Source organism: Ranitomeya imitator, chromosome 1, assembly GCF_032444005.1.
Source record: "Ranitomeya imitator isolate aRanImi1 chromosome 1, aRanImi1.pri, whole genome shotgun sequence".
Lineage (NCBI taxonomy): Eukaryota > Metazoa > Chordata > Amphibia > Anura > Dendrobatidae > Ranitomeya > Ranitomeya imitator.
The window spans coordinates 851,830,541-851,852,480 of NC_091282.1; the positions used below are offsets into that span (position 1 = coordinate 851,830,541).

Genomic DNA, 21,940 nt, shown 5'->3' on the forward strand with positions numbered 1-21,940 from the left:
TATAATATAAAATAGGATATTTATATAAATATAGGATATATATAAATATATAAATAGGATATTAGACGACTGCCAAACAAGCAGATGATCGCTGGTTGTTTCGTGTCGCTGACTGGTTATCGCAAACAGACTTAGTCTATGTTCACACATAGCGTCGGGTCCCTGCGGGTTCTCCCGCAGCGGATTTGATAAATCTGCAGGGCAAACCCGCTGCGGTTATCCCTGCAGATTTATCGCGGTTTGTCCTGCGGGTTCCGCTGCGGGTTTACTCCTACTATTGATGCTGCATATGCAGCAATATGCAGCCTCAATAGTAATGTTAAAAATAATAAAATAATGATATACTCACCCTCTGACGTCCTGATCTCCTCGGCGCTGTAGGCGGCGGTCCGGTTCCAAAGATGCTGTGCGAGAAGGACCTTCGTGACGTCACGGTCATGTGACCGCGACGTCACCGCAGGTCCTGGTCGCATAGCAAACCTGAGACCGGACGGCCGTGTGCAGCGCTGAGACTTCAGAGGTGAGAATAGCATTATTTTTTATTTTAATTTTTTTTTTTTTTTACTTAAATATGGTTCCCGGGGCCTGGAGGAGAGTCTCCTCTCCTCCACCCCGGGTACCACCCGCACATTATCCGCTTACTTCCCGCATGGTGGGCACAGCCCCATGCGGGAAGTAAGCGGATCAATGCATTTCTATGGGTGCAGAATCGCTGCGATTCTGCACAAAGAAGTGACATGCTGTGGGTTTTAAACCGCTGCATTCCCGCGCGGTTTTTCCCGCAGCATGTGCACAGCGGTTTGCGGTTTCCATAGGGTTTACATGTTACTGTAAACGCAATGGAAACTGCAGCGGACCCGCAGCTGCAAAATCGCCACGGTTCCGCGATAAAAACCGCAATGTGTGACCATAGCCTAACTTCCGCATCAGAGTGGGAATAACCCTTTAATGGGTTCTCTATCACAACCACCCACATCCCTTTTATAATCTTTCGAGTGGGACCACTATTTATGGAGCTTGGGCTGACCAAAGGCCGGCTCTTGTCAGAAAAAGAGTCCATATCTGCAGGCTTATCAGTGATAAGCTAGTGAGCTGATTATCTACCTCGATAAGTTATCAGTGACTGAGGTAGATAATCAGCGCACTAGCTGAAGTGCAAGGTTACGTCAGGGGACGCCATTTCTCAGCTAGGACACCTGATGACTGGCTTGTCCCGCCCGCTGTACAGAGAGGACGGTAAGTGGGTGACGTCACGACTTTCGCTCATACACAGAAACTCCGCTTCGGTGACGCACTGCTTTCCCGCTCTTTTCTACAGCGAAGGTAATTATCTGCAGCGTGCGCTCCCTTCCACATACGCACCACGAAGCGTCACTGACAGCTGCAGCGTCCTGTCCGCTTCTCTGCTACCCGCCCCGCCCTCCTCAAATTGGGAGCGCGCTCAGCGCAGAGGCTCAGGTGCTGCTGACAGGTGAGTGTGCGGGTGGGGAATGTAGTGTCCGGCCTGCCATGCGGCCATGACTGCGGCGGCGCGCATCCCCAGCTCTGTACTACGGGCATGGCTCCCGTCACACCTCTGTGTTATATTTTTGGGCACGGCTCCCGTCACACCTCTGTGTTATATTTTTGGGCATGGCTCCAGTCACACCTCTGTGTTATATTTTTGGGCATGGCTCCAGTCACACCTCTGTGTTATATTTTTGGGCACGGCTCCCGTCACACCTCTGTGTTATATTTTTGGGCACGGCTCCAGTCACACCTCTGTGTTATATTTTTGGGCATGGCTCCAGTCACACCTCTGTGTTATATTTTTGGGCATGGCTCCAGTCACACCTCTGTGTTATATTTTTGGGCATGGCTCCAGTCACACCTCTGTGTTATATTTTTGGGCATGGCTCCAGTCACACCTCTGTGTTATATTTTTGGGCATGGCTCCAGTCACACCTCTGTGTTATATTTTTGGGCACGGCTCCAGTCACACCTCTGTGTTATATTTTTGGGCATGGCTCCATTCACACCTCTGTGTTATATTTTTGGGCACGGCTCCATTCACACCTCTGTGTTATATTTTTGGGCATGGCTCCATTCACGCCTCTGTGTTATATTTTTGGGCATGGCTCCATTCACGCCTCTGTGTTATATTTTTGGGCACGGCTCCATTCACACCTCTGTGTTATATTTTTGGGCACGGCTCCATTCACACCTCTGTGTTATATTTTTGGGCACGGCTCCATTCACACCTCTGTGTTATATTTTTGGGCACGGCTCCAGTCACACCTCTGTGTTATATTTTTGGGCATGGCTCCAGTCACGCCTCTGTGTTATATTTTTGGGCATGGCTCCATTCACACCTCTGTGTTATATTTTTGGGCACGGCTCCAGTCACACCTCTGTGTTATATTTTTGGGCATGGCTCCATTCACACCTCTGTGTTATATTTTTGGGCATGGCTCCATTCACACCTCTGTGTTATATTTTTGGGATGGCTCCAGTCACACCTCTGTGCGTGCTGCTGGCACCAACACTCTACTACTACCCCAAAATGCTGTATTGTTTTACACATTTTGGGCTAATCTGCCCCTTTTTAGATGGGCTTTTTAGGTTAACATAGATGTGTGAGGGCATTTTTTTCCTTTTCTTTGCAGGGGGAGTTGTAGTTTTGAATCCTACCGTTCATTTTTATCATAAAATATACTGGAAACCGGTGGTTGGAGCGGATAAAGGGAGGAAAGGCTCCAGTTCTGCCCTGGACTTTGGGTTTTGTATTTCTGGCATTTGTGGTGCGGTTAAAAACAAACGACGATGCATCAGATCTCTTGGTCAGTGCAGTTACAGCGATGCAACACTTTGTATGTCACAAGTGCTGCTGATTTCTGAAACTTTCTTCTGTCAGTTGGAACTGGGTTTTTTTTTTTTTTTTTTTTTTTTTTACATATTTGGTCACATACAACTTTTTCTTTTTTTCCGCACGGAAAGGGTTGAGCAGTCGGTTCAAACAGAAAAAATAGATGATGTATCCAGCAGGAACAATAGCTAAAAATCCAATTTTCATTCATCAATAGTAAAAAAAAAAAAAAGGGGTTATTCTTACGATAAACCACATGAAAAATATGAGTAAGTCACAGCATTATGCACATATCGGCGTTTTACCAACGCGTTTCGACAAACGTCTTAATCATGGCATGCATAGAGTGAGACAGGATGAATCTTATACTTTACTCTTAGAAGTCATCACAGCTGACTTTAGCTTCGATTGATTCCCCTTCAAGTGACACCCTATGCTAGCTGTTCCAATTCATGCTTAGATTTAAAACCAAAAACAAATTACAATCTACCATATTCAAACTAAGTAGTCACCTATTGATTAAAAACATATGACTGAAGTAAAACATTGTTATTTAACCCCTTCATGACCCAGCCTATTTTGACCTAATAACCTCGCCATTTTTTGCAATTCTGCTGACCAGTGTCCATTTATGAGGTAATAACTCAGGAACGCTTCAACGGATCCTAGCGGTTCTGAGATTTTTTCGTGACATATTGGGCTTCATGTTAGTGGTAAATTTTAGGCCAATAATTTTTGCGGTTATTTGTGAAAAAATGGAAATTTGGCTTAAATTTGGAAAACTTCGCAATTTTGAATTTTTATTCTGTTAACTCCTTAATCCCATATGACATACTATCCCGTCAAGGTGACCTGGGACTTAATTCCCAGTGACGGGATAGTACGTCATACGCGATCGGCCGCGCTCACAGGGTGATCGCGGCCGGGTGTCAGCTGACTATCGTAGCTGACACCCGGCACTATGTGCCAGGAGCGGTCACGGACCGCTCCCGGCACATTAACCCCCGGCACACCACGATGAAACATGATCGCGGTGTGCCGGCGGTACAGGGAAGCATCGCGCAGGGAGGGGGCTCCCTGCGGGCTTCCCTGAGACCCCCGCAGCAACGCAATGTGATCGCGTTGCTGCGAGGGTCTCTTACCTCTCCTCCCTGCAGCAGGCCCAGATCCAAAATGGCCACGGCATCCGGGTCCTGCAGGGAGGGAGGTGGCTTACCAAGTGCCTGGTCAGAGCAGGCGCTTGGTAAGCCCTGCAGCCCTGTAAGTAAGATCGCTGATCTGACAGAGTGCTGTGCAAACTGTCACATCAGCAATCTGTGATGTCCCCCCTGGGACAAAGTAAAAAAGTAAAAAAAAAAAAAAATAAATAAAAATCCTAAATAAAGAAAAAAAAAATTCCCATAAATACATTTCTTTATCTAAATAAAAAAAACAAACAATAAAAGTACACATTTAGTATCGCCGCGTCCGTAACGACCCAACCTATAAAACTGTCCCACTAGTTAACCCCTTAAGTAAACACCGTAAGAAAAAAAAGCAAAAAACGCTTTATCATACCGCCGAACAAAAAGTGGAATAACATGCGATCAAAAAGACAGATATAAATAACCATGGTACCGCTGAATACGTCATCTTGTCCCGCAAAAAACGAGCCGCCATACAGCATCATCAGCAAAAAAATAAAAGTTATAATCCTGAGAATAAAGCGATGCAAAAATAATTATTTTTTCTATAAAATAGTTCTTATCGTATAAAAGCGACAAAACATAAAAAAAATGATATAAATGAGATATCGCTGTAATCACACTGACCCGCCGAAGAATAAAACTGCTTTATCCATCTTACCAAATGCGGAACGGTATAAATACCACCCCCTCCCCCCCCCCCCCCCCCAAGAGAAATTCATGAATAGCTGGTTTTTGGTCATTCTGCCTCACAAAAATCGGAATAAATGGCGATCAAAAAATGTCACGTGCCCGAAAATTACCAATAAAAACGTAAACTCGTCCTGCAAAAAACAAGACCTCACATGACTCTGGACCAAAATATGGAAAAATTATAGGTCTCAAAATGAGACGCAACAACTTTTTTGCTATAAAAAGCATCTTTTAGTGTGTGACATCTGCCAATCATAAAAATCCGCTATAAAAGTAAATCAAACCCCCCTTCATCACCCCCTTAGTTAGGGAAAAATAATAAAATAAAAAAAAGTATTCATTTCCATTTTCCCGTTAGGGTTGGGGCTAAAGTTAGGGTTAGGGTTGGGGCTAAAGTTGGGGTTGGGGCTAAAGTTAGGGTTAGGGTTTGGATTACATTTAAGGTTGGGATTAGGGTCGGGGTTAGTGGTGTGGTTTGGGTTACTGTTGGGTTTAGGGTTAGGGGTATGTTTGGATTAGGGTTTCAGTTAGAATTGGGGGGGTTTCCACTGTTTAGGTACTTCAGGGGCTCTCCAAACGCGACATGGCGTCCGATCTCAATTCCAGCTAATTCTGCGTTGAAAAAGTAAAACGGTGCTCCTTCCCTTCCGAGCTCTCCCATGCACCCAAACAGGGGTTTACCCCAACATATGGGGTATCAGCGTACTCGGGACAAATTGGACAACAACTTTTGGGGTCCAAGTTCTCTTGTTACCCTTGGGAAAATAAAAATTTGGGGGGTTAAAAATCTTTTATTTTCACGGCTCTGCGTTGTAAACTGTAGTGAAACACTTGTGGGTTCAAAGTTCTCACAACACATCTAGATAAGTTCCTTGGGAGGTCTAGTTTCTAATATGGGGTCACTTGTGGGGTGTTTCTACTGTTTGGGTACATCAGGGGCTCTGCAAATGCAATGTGACGCCTGCAGACCAATCCATCTATGTCTGCATTCCAAATGGCGCTCCTTCCCTTCCGAGCTCTGCCATGCGCCCAAACAGTGGTTCCCCCCCACATATGGGGTATCTGCATACCCAGGACAAACAACTTTTGGGGTCCATTTTCTCCTGTTACCCTTGGTAAAATAAAATAAATTGGAGCTGAAGTAAATTTTTTGTGAAAAAAAAAGTTAAATGTTCATTGTTATTTAAACATTCCAAAAATTCCTGTGAAGCACCAGAAGGGTTAATAAACCTCTTGAATATGGTTTTGAGCACGTTGAGGGGTGCAGTTTTTAGAATGGTGTCACACTTGGGTATTTTCTATCATGTAGACCCCTCAAAATGACTTCAAATGAGATGTGGTCCCTAAAAAAAAATAAATAAATTAAAAAAAAAAAAAAATGGTGTTGTAAAAATGAGAAATTGCTGGTCAACTTTTAACCCTTATAACTCCCTAACAAAAAAAATTTTGGTTACAAAATTGTGCTGATGTAAAGTAGACATGTGGAAAATGTTACTTGTTAAGTATTTTGTGACATATCTCTGATTTAAGGGCATAAAAATTCAAAGTTGGATAACTGCGAAATTTTCGCCAAATTTCCATTTTTTTCACAAATAAACGCAGGTAATATCAAAGAAATTTTACCACTATCATGAAGTACAATATGTCACGCGAAAACAGTGTCAGAATCACTGGGATCCGTTGAAGTGTTCCAGAGTTATAACTTCATAAAGGGACAGTGGTCAGAATTGTAATAATTGGCTCGGTCATTAACGTGCAAACCACCCTTGGGGGTAAAGGGGTTAATTGTGATGCTCTGATCTTTTTCCAAATTATTCAAGCTCAATACCTCTTCCCTAGAAAGATTCTGTCCCTTAAAGTTCACTGATCTAGGTAATCTCAAGAGTTATTCCGACACCAGGTTGACCAACATCAATCGAACTTATGTCACCTGTTAAAGGTGGCATTTTTTTAACTTTCATTTTTTAGAGAAGTAAATGGGCCATCCCATCTCATTCGGGTTAGCATTTCCCCAGATGGAATAATAGACGCACATCAGACAGCATGCGGTCGGGGATCCCCAGCTCTGGTTTTTTTTTCTTCTCCTCCTTAGCAAAGTGCTTTCTAGGTCACCACCTGACAGCACCATGGAGGTCGTCCTTCTTATCCATAGTGGGACAGCAAACCACGAGAGTTTAAAAAGGACCCTCCCCCTTCCACCCTTCAGTGTTTTTCCTGGCCCACTGCGGATGGGAACGACGAGAGCTCCGTCTGTCCCGTGCAGGTGGTGAGGAATGGGGGGGGGGGCTTTCGGCCTCTTCCTTCCCACTACAAGACCCTGCTTGGCTGAAACCCGAGTAATGGGGTCCCTTAGCAGTTCCGGTGTAGCGCTGCTCCTGGTGAGGGGTCGCTTCCCCCTGGGGGGGCTCTCAACCCTGGACGTAGCCCTGAGGTACCTGCGTCCGGACGCCTCTGCACGGTGCTTCCTTGACACGCGGATCATGGGGTGAATGCAGGCCATGAGGAAGAACGTGAGCCGCGGTGTCTGTGGCCAGGAGTGTGGCCGCATCGACTTCCTGGAAAGTCCCTTCCGGTTTACGGGCTGCTGCGCGCGTCACTTCCGGGTCGCGGCCGGCAGCATGGGGCAGCGTCCTCCTCCCTCCTCTTCTCTCCTACTCTGCGCGGCGTAAGGAGGCTCCGGGGCAGGCGACAGTGTTAAAGGATATATAAGGTAGGTAACACCGCTGTGTCCTTTGCTATACGATTCTGCAGTTCCAGCAGAGCACTAGAGTAGCAGCATAGAGGACACGAGATCGGAAACACTGCAGGAGGGCCAGGCACATGTGAGTCCTCGGCTGGGGGTCTGCTCCTTAAAATTTCAATAATTGTACGGGCCCATCAGGTGTCTGTATTATCTGTTGTAGGCCCCGTCGGTGGTTAAGAAATCCGGCAAGTGTAAGAAGTGCCCCATCTGTGCCGTAAAGCTCGAAAGACTCCTGCCAGAAATCGCTTTGCGAATCTTGCACCAGCCGTATCGTGGGAGAAGAGCAGGCTTCCCTGACGTCAAACATGAGAGCTATTGTCAGAGAAGTGGTGCAGGCCTCGATATCTGGCTTAACCTTTCCCCAGCCCATTCAGTCTGACCCTCAGGATCCGCAGAGATCTAGGAAAAGACAGAGGGAATCAGATCGGTCATCCGAGGACAGCTCTTTTGACTCAGATCTGGAAGATGAGTTGATCAGGGAACCTCCTGAAAGAGGGAAGAAATATTTGCTCTCATCTAATGATATAGATTAGCTTCTGGAGGCAGTTAGGCGGACTATGCAAAATGAGGAGCCCTCAACTACTGAGTCAGTTCAAGATGAGATGTTCGGGGGGCTGAGTTCTCAGACTTCGAAAGTAATCCCTGTAAATGCCCATATTCGTTCTATGATCTTAAATGAATGGAAAGAAGCAGAAAGGAGGATATCAATTCCTAGAGACTTCAGACTTCGCCTATCATTTGATCATGAGGAGGTCAAGGAGTGGGAAGATATTCCCAAGATTGACATTCCACTTGCAAAAGTGTCTAAAAGAACTTTTTGCAGTTTTAATTGCTTGTAAAGCATAGCAAAGCAGGAGCTTTTCTGTGCATTACAAACTGTCAGCGCTGCACTGATAAACTGGCTATATCATGCTCTGAGAATGATCTAACAAATTTGCTACCTCTGCTGACACGGACATCTGGTCACCATGACAACGATTTGTCCCTTGCACCGATTGCAGAGCGAGCGCTGTCCCTCTGCATACCTGCTAAATGCTGCAGTCGATATCGATCTCAGCATTTAGAGTTTAAAGTGCTGGGCGCACTGATTTTAGAGGAATGGGAGGAAGCGGAAAAGAGATTAATGATTCCCAGAGACATTCCATTAGCCAAGGTGTCCAAGAGAACAGCCATTCCCTTTTGAGGACTCCTCTAATTTAAAGGAGCCTATGGACCGAAAGGTGGATGGGCTCCTAAAAAGAGCCTGGGAAAATTAAGCGGTGATAAGTGCAAAATATAGCAATGACATCGGTAGCACGCTCTATGCATTTGTGGGTGGATGATCTCCAGTATCAACTATTTGCAAAAACTCCTAGGGAAGCTATATTAAAATCCCTTCCACTTTTAAAATTGGCAACTGGTTTCCTAGCAGACGCCTCTGCGGAGTCGGTCAGATTTGCGGCTATGAGTCTGTCCCTATCCAACGCAGCCAGAAGAGCAATCTGGCTTAAAAAAACTGGTCAGGGAATATGCGCTCTAAAAATAAGCTTTGCTCTATCCTCTTTTCAGGAGGTAGGGTCTTTGGGCCCGTCCTCGATGATATTTTACAGAAGGCCTCAGACGAAAAGGGGTTCCCAGAGGAAAAACCCAAGAGATATCACCCTTTTTCCCTTTCGCCACGACAGCACCCCACTGGAGAGAGGGATCCGCCCCGCAGGAACAGGAAACCTACCGAGAAATAAAAGGGGGCGGTCCGCCTCTCCTCCTCAGTTTAGGTTTCCTGTTCCTGCGGGAACAATCCAGGAACGACAGGACTACAGGACATACCTGGGCTAGCATGCCGCCTGCGCGGTATCCTTGAGAACGGCAGGGGCTGCAGCTCAGAAGCAGCGTCGGGGGAGTTCCGTTAGACGGCTCCCTCCTCAGCTGGTGGATGGAGCAGACGGCCGGGTCCGGGGAGGGCCGCCCGGCGTCTTCTCCGGCGTGCGGTGCGGCAAGGAGCCGGGTAAGAGAATCTCCATTGCGGTCCGGCGCTGAATCCCGGACCGCGCATGCGCCGACTGCCGCAATACTGGCTACCCCGGAACTGAAGGAGTCACTTCCGGGGCGCCTAGGCCAGATCTGGGGCGGGGGAGCCAGCGGCAACCCGCGCATCCGCATTGCGCAGCGGGGGAAAAAAAAAAAAAAAAGAGGAAAAAGGGCGCACTATTTAAAAACGCCCAGAAACAATAATGCGGCGAGGCAGAGATGTCATCCCCAGGTGCCATGGACCCCACAGCTGGAGATCCAGTGCCCCCCACCAAAGATCACACCAAAGGATCCTCGGAGTCCGCTCGTAAGAGTGACGGTTCCAGAACAGGATCTCGGCCTTCTGATCCGGTACTATTCGCTTCACTGGGTGAGTGTTTAAACTCTGCCTATTAAGCTGACGCTGTCTCCCTATTTCTCTCTTTTCTCTCTCTCGCTACTTATTACGCCCAGTCTAAAAAACGACAAAAGTCCAAGCATAAGGAATGTGCCTTGTGTAGCCAGCCCCTTCCGGACTCATACCCCAAAAAACCGTGCAAAGACTATTTCAAGGAAACAACTCAGGGAGCGACAGTGTCCGTTACGGACTTACGGGCCATTATTAGAGAGGAGCTTAAAAATATGACCCAGGAAAAACCGCGTAAAGCTAAGTCCAAAACACCAACACTTATGTCAGACTCCGAAAGTGACCAGACGGTACTGTCAGAAGCCTCCCTATCATCATCATCATCATCTTCCTCAGAAATCGAGGGGCGTTCATGTTTCCCCTTAGACAGTGTGGACAACTTGGTAAAATCAATCCGCAATACCATGGGGTGTGAGGAGGTAAAGGTTGCACAAACCACGCAGGAAATTATGTTTGCGGGTTTGGCAGAGAGAAAGAGATGTTTTCCGGTTATACCAGCGGTGAAAGCATTAATTAAAAGAGAGTGGGAGAAGCAGGATCAAAGAAGCTTTTTGCCCTCCGCATCTAAACGTTAATATCCGTTTAGTGATGAGGAGCTCCTTACATGGACCAAAGTGCCTAAGGTCGATGCAGCCGTAGCTTCTACCTCCAAGCAATCCACTCTGCCTGTGGAGGATGCGGGACTTCTGGTCGATCCATTAGATCGCAAAGCTGAATCATCCCTTAAGCGATCTTGGGAGGCGGCTACAGGAATTTTTAAACCTGCAGTAGCCAGCACCTGCGCTGCCCGGTCAATGATCATTTGGATTGATCAGTTGGACCAGCAGATCGAAAATAAAGTTTCGAGAGAGAAACTTAGAGCGGCCATCCCCTTAATACGTGGAGCAGCAGCTTTTATGGCGGACGCATCTGCCGACTCGCTTCGGTTAGCAGCGAGATCCGCAGGTCTTGTGAACAATGCAAGACGCGCACTTTGGATGAAAAGTTGGAAAGGGGACGCGCAGTCTAAATCCAAAATATGCGCAATCCCATGCGAGGGTGAGTACCTCTTTGGCAAGACCTTAGATGAGATACTCAAAAAGGCAAAGGACAGGAAGAAAGCTTTCCCTGATTCCTCTATTCCCTTTTACAGGAGAGCCTTTAAGAGGAGACCGTTTGGTAAAAGGAGGCAAACGGATAGGTCTACAACATGGACTGCTAAAGAGGACAGGCAAAGAGGTACCATGTTTAGAAGACCCAACCCCCCAAAAGACAATAAATTCTGAGGATATACCAGTAGGGGGCAGACTGAAATTTTTCGCCACACAATGGGAAAAAGTAACATCTAGCTCGTGGGTTTTAAACATCATTCGAGATGGAATTAAACTACAATTCTCTCGTGTTCCCCACGAGTCATATATTCTAACATCCCTCAGCTCGCCCGCACAACAGCAGGCTCTAGAGCTAGAAATTCAAACCCTATTATCAAAGCGGGTTTTAGTCCAAGTCCCCGAGGGACAGGAAGGCAGAGGATTCTACTCTCCCTTATTCCTGATTTCTAAACCCGACGGTTCTTTCAGGATCATCATAAACCTTAAAAAGCTCAATTCATTTGTTAAAAACCATACATTTAAGATGGAATCCATTAGATCCACTATAAAACTCCTCTTTCCAAACTGTATGATGGGGGGCATTGATTTGAAAGATGCTTATTATCATCTCCCTATCCATGACAGATACCAAAAGTACCTCAGAGTAGCAGTGACAATCAACGGCGAGATTCATCATTTCCAATATACAGCCATGCCCTTCGGCCTTTCAACAGCACCGAGGATCTTTACCAAGATAATGCTAGAGGTGATGGCCTACCTTCGCCAAAAAGAAACCTTAATTGTTCCCTATCTGGATGACTTTTTGGTCATTGGAAATTCAGTTACTCAATGTGCTGATCGTTTGGCTCATGCAATTTCCTCTCTACAGGATTTAGGCTGGATAATCAATACCAACAAATCCAGACTCACTCCGCTATCCTGCCAGGCGTTCTTGGGGTTCCATCTAGACTCCGTATCTCAAAAGTGTCTCCTGCCTCAGGTAAAAATACTACTGATCAAACACAAAGTCCTAGCGGCGATAAACAATCCACGTATATCCCTAAGACAAGCTATGTCCTTACTAGGATCTCTTATCTCTTGTATACCTGCGGTAAAATGGGCTCAACATCATACCCGTACACTGCAACACCAGATTTTACAAGAAGATAGACGGTTATCTGGTCACCTAAATGGGAAAATAACCTTATCTCAGGAAGTTTTAACTTCCTTAACGTGGTGGCTGAATTCAGACCATTTAATGAGTGGTGTTCCATGGATAATAACACCATCTCATACCATAACCACGGACGCCAGTCCTCATGGATGGGGCGCTCATATGGGGAATGATTTTTGCCAAGGGCTTTGGAACATGGAGGAAAGCTGCTATTCCTCTAATGTTAAAGAATTAAATGCAGTAAAATACGCCTTATGCCATTTTCTCCCACAGCTACGAGGGAAAGACGTCAGAATCCTTTCCGACAACACCACCACAGTGGCGTATCTAAACAGGCAAGGAGGCACGCGATCAGAGACTCTGATGTCTTCTGCTACAGAAATCCTGAATCTAGCAGAAAGTCACCTAACATCCCTTACTGCACTGCACATAAGAGGGGAAAACAACCAGCAGGCAGACTTCTTAAGTCGACACACCTTGAAACAAGGAGAGTGGTGCCTAAACCAGCAGATTTTTCGGGATATAGTATCCCTATGGGGTCAACCTCAAGTAGATCTCTTCGCCACAAGAAGAAACAAAAAAGTCCGGAAATTTGCCTCCCTATCTCTAGCGGATCATCCGGACATTCTGGACGCTCTCCAAGCCCCTTGGCAGTTCAGTCTAGCATATGCTTTTCCGCCGATCATACTGCTGCCCCAAGTCATTCGCAAAATCAGAACCGAAGGAGCGAGGGTGATACTAATAGCTCCATTCTGGCCCAAGAGACCATGGTTCTCGTGGCTGCAAACCATGTCGGTCTCAGATCCTTGGGTCCTCCCCTCAACACCCAATCTTCTCTTCCAGGGTCCGTTTTTCCACCCTCAAGTGGACAGTCTACATCTCACGGCCTGGAATTTGAGAGGCAGATGCTAAAATCAAGGGGGTTCTCGGAGGGATTGATAAACACGCTCCTCCAGAGTAGAAAACCTTCCACTACAAAAATTTACACAAAAATATGGAAGAAATTCCTACAATTTCATACATCTTCAAACACCTCAGAAATTCCGATACAGTCTATCCTGGAATTTCTTCAAAAAGGGAGAGAACTAGGTTTAACTGCAAACACCTTAAAAGTTCATGTTTCAGCACTAGGAGCTCTCTATGGCCATAACATTGCGGGGAATAGATGGGTATCCCGATTTATTACAGCCTGTGAACGGATAAATCCAGTTAATATACCTAGAGTTCCTCCCTGGGATCTAAACTTAGTTTTACAAGCCCTAACAGACTCTCCATTCGAACCAATAGATTCAATACCAATCAAGATCCTATCACTAAAAACGGCCCTCTTGGTAGCACTGACTTCAGCCAGGAGAATCAGTGACATCCAAGCACTCTCTATAGATCCACCTTTCCTGCTAACTTTTCAGGATAAGTTGGTCCTTAAACCAGACCCTTCCTACCTTCCCAAAGTAGCTAAGACATTCCATAGGTCTCAGGAAATAATCTTGCCCACTTTCTTCAGTAATCCTTCCACTCCTGAAGAACAAAAGTACCACACTCTAGATGTTAAAAGAGTAGTGTTAAAGTACATTGAAAGAACCTGTAGCTGGCGACAGTGTAGGGCTCTGTTTATTTCCTTCCAGGGTCACAAGAAGGGTCATGGAATAACGAAAAGCACGTTATCCCGGTGGATCAGAGAGTCTATCAGACTGGCCTATTCCGCGAGTAAAGAAAACCCTCCGGAAGGCAAAACAGCGCACTCTACCAGAGCTATGGCATCCTCCTGGGCAGAAAGGGGAGAGGTCCCAATTGAGACTATATGTAAGGCGGCAACTTGGTCAAATCCCTCTACATTCTATAATCACTATAGGCTTGACCTATCGTCAACTTCTGACCTAGACTTTGGCAGGACTGTCCTCAGCACGGTTGTCCCCCCCCTAGGTGATGGTCTCTGTAAGATCTCCAGTGGGGTGCTGTCGTGGCGAAAGGGAAAAAGCCGGATTACTCACCGGTAATACTCTTTTAGTGAGTCCACGACAGCACCCTCTTACATCCCTCCCTAGATTAATATAGTACTTACTATTGAATAAAATTCTTTTAATCATATATGAGCAAATAAGTTTGAAAATGAAATAAATTATATTTGCCTAATACTGGCGGTCCTCCGGGTACTCTGAAATCAAAACTGAGGAGGAGAGGCGGACCGCCCCCTTTTATTTCTCGGTAGGTTTCCTGTTCCTGCGGGGCGGATCCCTCTCTCCAGTGGGGTGCTGTCGTGGCGAAAGGGAAAAAGGGTGATATCTCTTGGGTGGGGTGCTGTCGTGGACTCACTAAAAGAGTATTACCCGTGAGTAATCCGGCTTTTCGTAGACCCCGTCATAATCAGAAAACAGATTATGGGGGAAAGGGAAGCGGGGAAGATGGAGCTATCAGAAAGGGGGGGGAGAGCAGAGTCAAAAATAAAGATTCCAGCTATTCAGGCTTGGGTTCAGGTTTCCGAAGGAAATGACGCAATCAGAGTAGGGGGGCGACTAAGTGGGTTCCTGGAGGGATGGTGGGAGATTACGACAAGTCCTTGGGTCCTACAGGTGATTTCTCAGGGATACAGTACGACTCTTTTCCTCCAGAAAGATTCATCGTATCCATCTCCCGTCTAGTTTCAGCATCTCCTATGTGGTCATACATTCGGGACCTCCTAGAGGTAGCAGCAATTGTTCCAGTACCCCCGGGAGAAGAAGGCAGGCATTACTCGAACCTCTTCTCGATAATAAAACCATCGGGGGAATCCAGAATGATAATAAACCTTAGACATTTAAACAGATGGGTAAAATACAAGAGGTTCAAAAGGGAATCTATAAGATCCACGATTCCCCTTTTAGGGAAAGGGGTGGTAATGTGCGCTCTAGATTTAAAGAGTGACTATTACCATGTGCCAATTTACCCAGATCACCAGAGGTTCCTCAGGTTTGCAGTAGAAAAGGAGGGCAGAATCTACCACTATCAGTTTTGCTGCCTCCCCTTCGGCCTAGCAGGGTTTTTACAAAGGGTTTTTACAAAGCTAATGGTGGAAGTAGTTACCTATCTAAGAAATCAGAGCATTTAGTCCCTTACCTAGACGATTTTTTGGTAGCAGGCTCTATAAGTCAGCTCAGGATCAACTGTCAGTCTTTAATCTCTGCACTGCAGAAACTGAGGTGGATTGTAAACTGGTCCAAATCCAATCTAGTACCCGAACCAAGAATAAAATTCTTGGGGGGTTATGGTAGACTCGGAAGTAAGAAAGTTTTTCTTCTGGTAAAAAAGACAATCTGGCATAGTGAAGAAGATTCGTCAATTTTCACGGAGCCGAGTATCGGAGACGCAATGAAGGTCCTGGGTCTAATGACGGCCTGCATTCCCTGTGTGAACTGGAGCTAGTTTCATTCTCAGCGGTTACAACAGGCGGTTCTTGCATCTTGGGACAGGAAGCAGAGCTCACTAAATAAAGTAATTAATAAAGCTGTCCCCTAGAGTCAAGAGATTCCTGGATTGGTGGACTGTTCCCAGAAATCTCCATGCTGATGTTTCGTGGCTTCAGTCTCCAGCGGTTTCAGTCACAATGAACGCAAGTCAGCAAGGTTGGGGAGGACACGTCCAAGGAAGGTACTTCCAGGTACAGTGGAGTGAGAAGGACAGCAGAGAACCCTCCAACTACAGAGAACTACATGCAGTTTGCAAAGTCTTAACTTCTGCCCAGTCTTTAGTGAAAAACAAACACGTAAAGGTACTGTCAGACAATACGACGACAGTAGCCTTCCTTCGTCATCAAGGCGGCCCAAGACACTTAGCACTACAAGGCCTAGCAGAACGAATTTTCAGGTGGGCAGAGAAGTCGGTGCTCTCGATCTCGGCGGTACACCTGGATGGTACTAGAAACCAGGTCGCAGACTTCCTGAGCAGAAAAGTGACTCGAATGGGAACTGAACAACGAGGTGTTCAACGAGTTATGCCAACGCTGGGGATGTCGCTCTGTTCGCATCAGACAAAACGCAAAAGTCGGAACCTTCTACTCCCTGAACCCTCTGGGACGCCCAGCGGGGGTCGATGCCTTCTCGCATCCTTGGAGCAAGGGGCTGTTGTATGCATTCCCTCCCCTAGCAATGATTCCAAGGAGTCTCAGGAAAATATGCGAAGACAGAGCCAGGGTCATTCTCGTGACACCCTTCTCGCCAAAGAGGAGTTGGTTCCTCGTACTAAAGAAGTTGTCAGAGGAGAAACCCTTCCGGCTACCAAAAAGAGACCTTCTCCACCAAGGTCCAGTTCTACATCAGAACCCAGGAACTCTTCAGCTATCAGCCTGGATCCTGAACGGCAGGTCCTAAAAGCTAAAAGTCTGTCAGATGACGTTCTCTACTCTACAGGCAAGTAGGAAGCCGGTAACCTCTGCAATTTAAAAGAAAAAAAAAAATTCTGCAGTTACTGTGGAGAGGTGACCGTTGATGCTGACCATCCTGATATTCCCAAGATCCTTGACTTTTTGCAATCAGGTTTCAGGAAAGGCCTTAGGCCTAGTACTCTGAGGGCCCAGGTGGCAGCCCTAGGTGTATTCTATGACTCTCCTTTGTCATGTCACCCTTGGATAAGCCGATTCTCCAGAGCAGTTCAGAGATTAAAGCCTTTAATAAGGAAATTTGTCCCGCCTTGGGACCTTAATTACCTATGTAGACACCCGTATGATCTAGCGGAATACCTGGAAATCAGCAGATTTTCACTTAAAACTGCATTTTTAGTGGCAATTAAATCAGCACAAAGGCTAGGAGAGCTTCAAGCTTTATCTATTCAGAATCCGTATTTGCAGGTGTTCGATGACAGGCCAGTCTTGAGACTGAATCCAGCTTTTCTCCCAAAAGTTGTCTCCGATTCAAATATGAATAAAGAGGTTGTACTTCTCTTTTTTTGTCACGGCGTCTTCAGCTATGCTTCTACCCATTTTGCTCCAACCTACTTTGGCTGTTTCAGCTCTCTGTTTGAGAGATTTCTGCCATAGATTGTTTTGCTTTTTCATCCATAGCTGCTTGTGAGCCCGCTACTTTCAAAGATATTTAGGAATTTTATTAGTATTCTGAGGGTTCACAAATAAGGATGTTGTTTTTCTAACATCTAGTAACCAAATTTGTAGTTTATTCTTTCTGCATAATCAATAACTTTTTTTTGTGAGGCTAATAGCTATCTATTTTCCCTTCCGTTCCCTCCTGTTTGCCGGCCGCTGCTACATTGTTACGGCGTCTTCAGCTGTGTTTTTACCTATTTGCTCCTACCTATTTCGGCTGTTTCAACTCCCTGTTTGGGAGATCTCTGCCATTGATTGTTTTGTTTTTCCATCCATGGTTGTCTGTGAGCTTGCTACTTTCAAAGGTATCAGGGAATTTTATTAGTATTCCGAGGGTTTGCAAACAATGAAGTCGCTTTTTTGACATCTAGTTACTAAATTTGTAGTTTATATTTCCCGCATAATTATCGACTCTTTTGTGAGGCTAATAGTTATCAATCTGCCCTTTTGTTTCCCCCTGTTTGCCGACTGCTGTTACATTGTCACGGCGTCTGCAGCTGTGCTTTTACCTACTTGCTCCAACCTATTTTGGCTGTTTTCATAGTTGTTTGTGAACCCGCTATGTATAAAGGTACTAGGGCATTTTATTAGTATTCCGAGGGTTTACAAATAATATCTAGCAACTCAAGCTTTATATTATGTGGGTTCACAACATATGACACTGTACATATTATTTTACCATTATATTTTTGGATTTATTCAATGATTATGGTAATGTTATTTCATTTTTCATTTTGTATATAGTTTTTGTATCTTATGCCATTTCTGTTTTCTCTGCTTTTTTGTTTAACTTAAACATTTGTTTTTGTGCTTCTATCAAGCTTGTCTTGCTTCCATTATCATGTGTGTCTATTTTTGCTTGATTAGACAATTCCACCAATTGCAGCACCGGAGCGATAACCGGATACTAGTATAAAAGTATAGACATGTCTTGTACCAGGTATCATGATTAAGGGTGCTTAGTCACCGGAAACGCGTTGACCTTGGTTTTATAATATTTTTTTGTATGCTGATGTTTTGTCCTTTCACTATATTTTAAGTGAAATAAACTATGGATTTTTCACTATTTCGTTGAGCTGGATCTCCTTCTCTTTCCTGTTCGTCTACGCCCTGACACAGCGGTTCCGTGCTCCGAGCTCTTGGGAATGTCGGTATGGTGAGCTGGATTTTGTTTTTTCCTTCTCTTTTTTTTTTTGCCAACTCCCTAAAAACCAGAAGGAAAGTTTTTTTTTTTTTAACCATAATCTGGATGTGAGGGAAACAGTACTCAGATAGTTAGACGCAACTAGGCCCTGGAGACAGGATGATAACCTAGTTGTTCAGTACAGAGGCCCAAATGATGGGAGAAAAGTATCAAAATCAACTATTGCGAGATGGATCAGATCCACAATTGGCTTAGCCTATGAGGCGCAGGGAAAGAGTCCCCCAGTTAGTCTTAAAGCGCTTTCTTCTAGGGCCATGGCCACTTCATGGGCAGAAAAAGGGGGGGCTTCGGCAGAACATATCTGCAGGGCAGCATCCTGGTCCAGCCTTAGTACCTTCTCTAGACATTATAAACTAGATGTGGTGTCGACACAACTAGCTTTCGGCAGAAAGGTGCTTCAAACAGTAGTCACACCCTAGTACCTATCTCCTTTGGTATTTTATCTATGGTGCTGTCAGGTGGTGACCTGGAAAACGGTAATTAGACCTACCGGTAATTGTATTTCCAGGAGTCCATCCTGACAGCACTATTAGTTCCCTCCCTACTGTAATCTTTCCATACTAATGTGACGTCACATTTGTATGATAAATTGTTTGGTCGAATAAATCTTCTTTTGCATCCATCCAGATGTTACTTTGAAAAGCACTGAGGGGTGGTAGGGGGAGGGTCCTTTTAAACTCTTGTGGTTTCCTGTCCCACTGTGGATAAGAAGGACGTCCTCCATGGTTCTGTCAGGATGGATTCCTGTAAATACAATTACAGGTAGGTCTAATTACAGTTTTTCCCTTGAAATAGGCTGAGCTGTGCATGCATGGTAATGGGTATGCTGGGAGATTAGCTCTGTTAGGCTGGGTTCATACTGCTTTTTAGGCGTCCTTTAGATGGACTACGTTACACTGCGGCATAACACAGTGTAATGCAGTCCGTTAACGCCGCCATTGAGTCCAGTGTCGGACACATTGCTAGTGCACGCCCACAATGGGCATGCGCTAGTGATGTGCTGTCATTGAGTGACGGACCCTGGGACGCGGGCTGCAGCGTTTCCGGGACCGTCACTGCTATCGCAGATAGAGCGTCTGCTAGCTCTAGCGCGATGTCATGTCGGCACTTGCGTTCACAGCAGCCTATTAACACATGTGTTGAACGGGCTGCTGTTAATGCAATGTGAACCTGGCCTTATTTATATGAATGTTCCAGCGAAAATATCACTTAATCTAGTGATAAATAAGGAAGCCACTATAAAGCACTGTGCTCTGCTATTCTAGCTGCGGGTTTGTGGTCTACTGTTCTGATTCTATAGGTTGGAGTTTGACTGTTGGGATCCTATTTAGTATTATTATCCTGATGGACAATAAATTCTTCACTCTGTAATACTTTTACAAGATAGGTTTTGATGGATCATTTCTATGTAAATTTTGAAAAATGCATCACCAGAAGTGTTACGAGAGGATACCTCACAGGTGTAATATGATAGAATGTGAATTAAGACCCGATATGCCCCATATGTCAGACTTTAAGTCCTGTCCCTTGGATGCACAACAAATTCCTAAGGTGGGAATTTCCTTTAAACATTTCTGTTTTTGTATAACTTTATGATGCAAAGCTATATCAAATGCAATAAAAGGTTACGTATTTTTTGTTGCCTTTGCTCATGCTTGTTTTTGGTTTTTTTTTAAAAAGAGAATGACTTCAGGCTCTGTCTGAGTATATTCCCTGTAGGTTAGTTTAGTTGTCATAGGCACAGTTGTCATGGCCTTTTTACACTAAAGTCTGAATAGATTATGGTTATTAAGCAGACTATTGTCAGGTTGTGGTAAGTTTTCTTTCTGTAGACTCTAGAATTTCAGTATTTCCTTACCCTATTTTATGTTCTGCTACAAATATTCTAGTCACATGCTTAGACACTGTGTAAAGTGGGCTATGTTTACACATTACTGCTTCTTTTTACAATAGGAGCTATGTATTTTCTACTGGATTTTACATAGTACGGATACAGGCTCCTGACTTGCCTCACAGCGTGGTGTGAACTACATAAATTGTGGTTCTTAGGGTCTTTTTTTCATATCCCCAGACTTTAGCTTCTGTACCGTACACGCGTGCTATAAACCTGATTTTGTTGTTTGTTTTTTTTGTTTGTTTTTTTACCTACTGTATATGTAAATAACCAGTATGAATTTTCTTTACCATATGTTGACACCTCTATTGTAGGCAAGATTCTGAGGGCCTGATTCATCAAGCTTTCTGCTTCCTGGTTTTGAAAATGGGGGTTGCTGAAGTCACACACCTGATGAATGGGTGCATGCCTCTTAGTGAATCTGTAGTGTCTCACAAGTGGCTCGTGTCTCCGTGTGCTACACCAGAAATCTCACTCGAGTTAGGTACTGTAGTGAGAATTCTGGAGTAGGGTGGACCCTACAGCTCATGAATTAGAGAGCTGTGGCGCTCTGCCTTAGCTCAGCCCATTTTGTTGGAGCAGAGAGAAACTGACGTGAAAACTCAAAGTTGCACCATTTAGGTGCAACTCTGAGTTGCATTTAAACTTTAAAACTTTTCAAAGCTTTTTCAGCAGAGTTATGGCTCATCTTTGACTTGAACTGAGTTTCTCCAGTCACCTTCCATAACTGCATAAGCGGTTGTCTCCACACCCTAATGGGGGACAGGAAGCACAGAGGTTAAAAGCACCTCCCACCTCCTATTCACTAGTGTCTTTCCTGTCACCCATGGGGCATGGAGAGGTTTTTTGTGTATGCTGCGTGGCCAGCGCTGCAGTGTATCTGTATTATGTAGCTGGACAGTGGTGGTCTTGGACTCTGCTTTCCTCCTCCTTTCTGCTCCCGTCTCCCCGCTTGCGGTGGATTCTGGACCCTCCTGGCCCACCTGTGCCTCGGCTGGGAGAAAGTGGCCTAGTGATCTCCGGCCAGAGGCCTGCAGACTTGTCACAAACTTGGACGACCCCTTTACCAGGAAATCTCATATCCACTATGCTTGCGTTGGCACCCACGGCTTCCCTGCTGAGACAGACATGCGGTGCGTTTTTCGAGTCTGCATCCATCCCCTGATCTCATCTTCTAACTTTCTTTCTCGTATTGTCTCAAAATTTCTTCCGCTCCTCATATTGTCTGCACCTGTCCCTTCCTTGCTCCGCAAATTTGGGTCCTCAAATCATCCCTGTTAAACAAAATCTCACCCAGCCCAATCACAGTAAATCTCCTTCAGTCCCGTTACAATAAATGCCCCCTCACACACAGCAAATACCTCCCATACACAATAATTTCTTTCCCACACTAAATACCCCTACACACAGTAAATGCACCCTCCCCCACAGTAAACACATCCCTTGGGATGAAATACTCTCCAATCAGTAAATACACCCTCCCAATATCTTTCGGTGTCTTCAGCTCCACTGATATGGAGCACTTGCCACCAATCTGCACCTCTGCAATGCTGGTGAGTGACGTCATCAGAGTGATCACATGACATCACACTGCTGGTGTCACTCTTACCTGGCAGGCAGAGCTTCAAATGTACCCACATCTGTTAGAT

The 21,940-nt window shown here is 45.3% G+C and overlaps 1 protein-coding gene across 2 annotated transcripts in view; it reads left to right on the forward strand.

Moving 5' to 3' along the window:
- The first annotated feature begins 1,232 nt into the window (after positions 1–1,232).
- The window catches only part of ACSBG2 (acyl-CoA synthetase bubblegum family member 2), a 116,260-nt gene continuing 95,552 nt past the window's right edge, over positions 1,233–21,940 (forward strand). The window contains exon 1 of one of the 2 annotated variants that reach the window (XM_069741578.1): positions 1,233–1,323. The gene's annotated coding sequence lies outside the window, so the exon portion shown is untranslated. Of the gene's footprint in view, positions 1,472–21,940 lie in introns of both variants that reach the window. The other variant, XM_069741570.1, reaches the window with a different exon arrangement.